The following is a 5,439-nucleotide window of genomic DNA, read 5'->3' on the forward strand; positions in this document are numbered from 1 at the left end:
ATTAGGCCTTTCATATGTCTATGCTTCATTTCAGCTTAAGAAACTTGTTTTATTTTCCAGAAGGTATACCAAGTTTCTGGATGCTTTTATCATAAGTAATGGCATCTTTGAAGTCCCCTCCATCTTCCTCAGGCAGAGGTGGAAAGTACCTCTCTCCACCATGCTCAACTGAAATTTTGCTAGAGCCTCATGACTTTTAATTCCAGTAACATTGTTTCTACACTATCTTTTTACTAGACTATGCACTTCTGCAGAGAGAGACAATGTCTTATTTATCTGTGTATTCACAGTGCTGTGTCAAAGTGTCTGACACATAGTGAAGACACAATAAGTGCTTTAGAACAAATGAATAAATAAATAGCTGGGTATCTTTAAGTACTTTTTCACGTTTAGATCTATAAGAAAAATAGATCATCAAAAGATAGTGGTTCTACATCACTAGGTTTTTCATCAGTGCCAAATAAAGACTAAATCTCTGACTACGAATTGATAGGAAGAGGGTAACTGGTTATTTCCAGGGTCTCTGGTGTTCTGAAATCTGTGAATTCTTTTGTGGTTTCATTTTTGCTTTGATTGTCTAGAACTGTTTGTGGTGTCGTAATCATCCATGACTAGTCAATGTTCTGCATGGCAATGAGCAAGCCTCTGGAAACCAGAGGACCATTATTATTTATTATTATTATTTTATTCTTGGAGATTCATTGAGGGTACAAGAAACCAGGTTACATTGATTGCATATGTTAGGTAAAGTCCCTCTTACAATCGTGTCTTGCCACCAACATTGGCCAGAGCACCATTTTTAAATCTTGCACATTCTCTTAAGCTCAAGTAAGATGGAACCTACTCTCGCCTTATATTTCTTACTTTGGGTTCAATTTATTTAAGACTATTCATGACTGCCAGATGAAACACTAGTTTCAAACAATTTATCACAGTGCTCAACTGTTGCATTAAATCTATTTCTTAAAGGAGAAAAAACATTTATTATCTTAACAGGAAGAGAGTAGGGATCCAGACATGCAGGACAGCTAGCTGTCAGCTCATGGCACCCTGATAGCTTAAAATCTTTATCTGGAACTTATCTAATTGGCCCAAGTTCCATTCAATGTCCTGTGGGAATGCAAATCCCTCACCAGATTTTCTTCAAATTCTTGAGCAGATGAGGGTGAGTGGGGTAGATAGTCATCCTTGTGATGACTTTTTGCTTAGAGATATTTCTCCCCTTGCCAGATACACACGCTGTATCTTGCACCACATCAGCCCTAATATAGAGCTAAACTCTTTTCTCAGTTTCCCCTAAAAACTTTATCAGATAGTATTGATATTCTGGAAGAAGAAAAAGGGAGGATTACATCACAAAACTGCAAACAACCTGATTGCATTAATGTACACAGCTATGATTTAATAATAAATAAAAACAAACAAACAAACAAAAATACTGCAAACAACCTCCAAGTAAATGTTAGCCTTTCAAGTTGTCTTGCTCTTAATTTTCTTTTAACCCCACTCCACAGGGACGTCTTTCCACTGCCCACATCACCTGTGATGCCTTAGCCTATGTCTTGGCACTCGCTCCTCTCCCCTTCTTCCTTCTCTTCTCTCTCTTGTCCTAATTTCTGCTTCTTTGCAACTCAGAGCAATATATCAATCTCCTCTGTGGCTTGGGTTCCTATAGGCCAATCAAGGGTCTAACTCTTCTCTCTGAATCTTACCAAGGTACTTTCCTAAATAATATGATTTTTCAAAAGGAATTCTGGTGCCAGCTATAAGACGATAAAACTTTAAGCTCTCCTGCAGACACAGGCTGGGGAGTAGCGTTAGAGGGGAGAGATACTGACATCTAGACCTCAGTCATTTTGTATAGAGAATTATCCAAGGGTCCATAGTATACTAGGTGCAGAATATAGCCCTGCCACTAGGCCCCCCCACTTCTAGTCAACTGTCCTTTTCACTAAAGACCATTTAACCAGCTCCAGAGTGTGGAGTAAACAATTTGTATCCTATTCCCAAGACAAATCAATACCCCTCTACTCTCCTCCCTTTGTGCCTATTTGGTAACAGTTCACTTTTCTTTTCCCCTAGTCCTATTTTCTATTTTCATATCCTGCCCATTACTTCTGACCATCTAAGACTAAGACTCTGACAACCTAATGCATCTAAAAATAAAACTACAATACCAGTTTTTGGTATTCACTAGATGAAGCTACTGTAATATTTCTATGTATCAAATTACCATATTCTGTTCATGGTTTATAAAATCTCAGACTTTTTATCTTGAGCTAAACCTTGGGTGGCACCTGTGGATCAAGGAGTAGGGCACGGGCCCCAGGACAAAAACTGCAACAATAACAACAAAAACTTGAGCTAAACCTTTAAAATGCATTTTGTACCATATCTGCTGCCTTATCCCTACAATGGAACTTGTTTTAATTTACTAGCTAGAAAGTAGGTGTTTTCCTATCTTTATCAGTCATTTGAATTGACTTAGACCTAGATGACCAAGTTTTACAAGTTGGGATGGAGATAGCAGGAGTCAAGAAAAACTGGAGGCAGGTACATTGTTTAATTAACCACAGCAGGGATAAATAGGGTTCAATGATCAATATCCAAACAGGGTTGGGTATTTCATTGTTATCATGAGAAAGAATTAGCAACATTTTGTCATAAAACCAACATACAATATGATCTATATTTAAATGTTCTTCTCTAAACTATACCATACACTCTTTATCTCAGCTTCAAGAGGGGTTAAGAATTGTTTCAATATAGCATCATTCTATCTCTTCAAGAAGTTCATGTACACACACACAAACGTTCCAGATGTGCTGTCTTCATGTTCCAGGCACCTGGTTGTTTCCAAATAGCTGGGTGTGTGGCCTCCCGCAGGAGGAACATCTGGGTGATTGACTGCATTCTTCCCTATTCGTCTAAAAGTTTAGGCAGCTAGTTGCAGGCAGATTGAAAATCTTCTCCTGAAAAGAAAAAAAAGAAAGAAAAGAAAATCTTCTCCAGAAACATACATAAGTAGCCTCTGTCGGCTGAATATTGACAGGATCCATAGTGGGGTTTTTTCCCCCGAGTCTGGGCTACCATCAAAATGTTATTTTCCAGCTGCTAAGTGCTGGTCTTTTATATCATAACTCAAGACCAATTATATTCAGAATGAAACATGAAAAATATATTTAATAAAATTTTAGTACTTACATTTGAAATGAGCACTTTTAAATTGTCATATCCTTCTTTTTTTTCCTTTCTCCATTGGTGGTAACTGGCAGAGAATCACAAATAATTTCAAACTACATTATGTTCCTTGACACAGGGAACCATATCTTCAATCTCCACTTCTCAACCACACACATTCATTTGTTCATAATAGCTATGAAGTACTTTAAGATCAGTCTTAGTGTATGATGTAATTAGATATTAATAGGGAAAATACTTAATATAGTTTTTAAGAAAACAATATATTTGAGGTTCTGCCATGAAAATATCATCTTCCTTTATTTGCTTTCATATTATGATGTCTTATAAGGAAAGAAAGGAAGATATAAAAATGCACATAAAACCCTTCTTTCTATTTTGTCCATACCACAGTCCTGTGCTAAAAATCTTCATGTATCATCTTTTCAAATGTCCTGTTACTTTGTAAACAAGGAAAGATCCCAAACTCAACTCTCTCTATCACAATCTAAATCTAACAATATACTTCTCAATGACAGAAATGGCATAAAAATATTTTGTCAAAATTTAGATCATGAATTTTTGTTTGAAAAATATATTAATTATAGAAATTTGCTAAAATATGTTTTTAATTATTATATAAAAGAGAAACAGAACCAGAGAACTATTACACAGACATTTACTCAAGTATAAATCAGGTATAAATTAGTAAGATGAAAACCCAAATAAACAAAAATTCTCTTTCATCAGAACAATGCATTTAACTGATAATTTCAACATTTTTTTCCTCTTCAAACTTTTTTTACTATGTCTATTAACAAAAAGAAAAAAAAAATGAGGGCGGCGCCGGTGGCTCAGTCGGTAAGGCGCCAGCCCCATATACGGAGGGTGGCGGGTTCAAACCCGGCCCCGGCCAAATTGCAACCAAAAAAAGCCGGGCGTTGTGGCAGGTGCCTGTAGTCCCAGCTACTCGGGAGGCTGAGGCAAGAGAATCGCTTAAGCCCAGGAGTTGGAGGTTGCTGTGAGCTGTGTGATGCCATGGCACTCTACCGAGGACCATAAAGTGAGACTCTATCTCTACAAAAAAAAAAAAAAAATGAGAAACTTCCAAGAGTATCCAAGCTTCTAAGAATTTCTAAGACCAAAAAGGAGACATTTAGTTATATTCATACCTGCAATAGATTGCCAGTCATTTGCAGTGCTCTGAATAAAGAATTGCCATATTCAATTCACACTGGGGAGAGAGAATGGAGAAATTCTATAGGTAAAAGGAAAATGTCACATTCACACAAAACACTAAAAATACAAAGTTGAATGAGGGAAAATTGTGACTGGGAAGAAAGGGAGAAGAGGGGAAAAGAAGACGGTTGGGGGTAAGACTGACAGAGCAGAGAGACCGATTGAGTTTTTAATTTTAAGAGAAGTAGGAATTAAATTCTGCAACAGAAAAATAAATCAAGGGAACTTTTATAGGGTGACTAATACGTTAATAACCTACAGAAAGAGCTGAGCTCTCAGATGACGCCAGTTTAAGGACAAAAGGGCAAGCTCCAACTCCCGGAGCACTGTCAAGGGATCTTTAACGAATTCATGGAGCAGAGACACAGAATCCGGAATTCTTAGAGATGCTCGTCTACATCCTAAAAGTCTCTTGTGTACATCTCTGAAAGGCCTTATTATTAACTAATGAGCTTGTCTGAAACACCTATTTGCTTTATTATTTGCAGGCAAACATACAATTATGCCTAAGCTAATTTGAGATTCCAGCTTTTCATTTTTAATGCTGCTTAGTTAACGCATAAAACCTTTCACAGTGTTCTTGACAAAAAGGTTACTCTCTTTTCTTTTGTGCCAGTAAGTTTTTCAAAGCAAGCTTCACCAGATGTCATTTTCTCTAGGAACTTTTTTCCCTCCTTCCATTAGTGGATCAGTCTAATTACTGCATAATCAAAAAGAGAAGCACATGCACTGCCTGGCTTCACCACATCCACACAATGGTGCAGAATGCATCTTCACAGTCCAGTGAACTGTCAGCAGCAAAAGTAATTGGAAATTGGGGGCTATTTCTTCATGTCCTAGTAGTGGAAGTTGTTCTTACGCTTTATTAATAGGCAAATCACTCTCGGGAGGTTGGGAGTCTATAGTTTGTAAAGACCCTTTATGATGTTAAAAAAAATTATTTTTAAGACGTTGCTTTACTCCTAAAAATGTTTTTTTCAATTACATATTAAATGACTTGGCATTCGAGGTAATGTTATC

General features: G+C 37.0%; 1 long non-coding RNA gene across 1 annotated transcript; it reads right to left on the minus strand.

Annotated features, from left to right (window-relative positions):
* Positions 1 to 2,876: 2,876 nt before the first annotated feature.
* LOC128571576 (uncharacterized) lies at positions 2,877 to 4,407 on the minus strand. Its single transcript, XR_008375924.1, has 3 exons — positions 4,353 to 4,407; positions 3,205 to 3,268; positions 2,877 to 2,972 (listed from the first exon to the last, which is right to left on the minus strand). It is a non-coding gene; the product is annotated as an uncharacterized LOC128571576 (long non-coding RNA).
* Positions 4,408 to 5,439: the final 1,032 nt, after the last annotated feature.

Source organism: Nycticebus coucang, chromosome 19 (genome assembly GCF_027406575.1).
Source record: "Nycticebus coucang isolate mNycCou1 chromosome 19, mNycCou1.pri, whole genome shotgun sequence".
Lineage (NCBI taxonomy): Eukaryota > Metazoa > Chordata > Mammalia > Primates > Lorisidae > Nycticebus > Nycticebus coucang.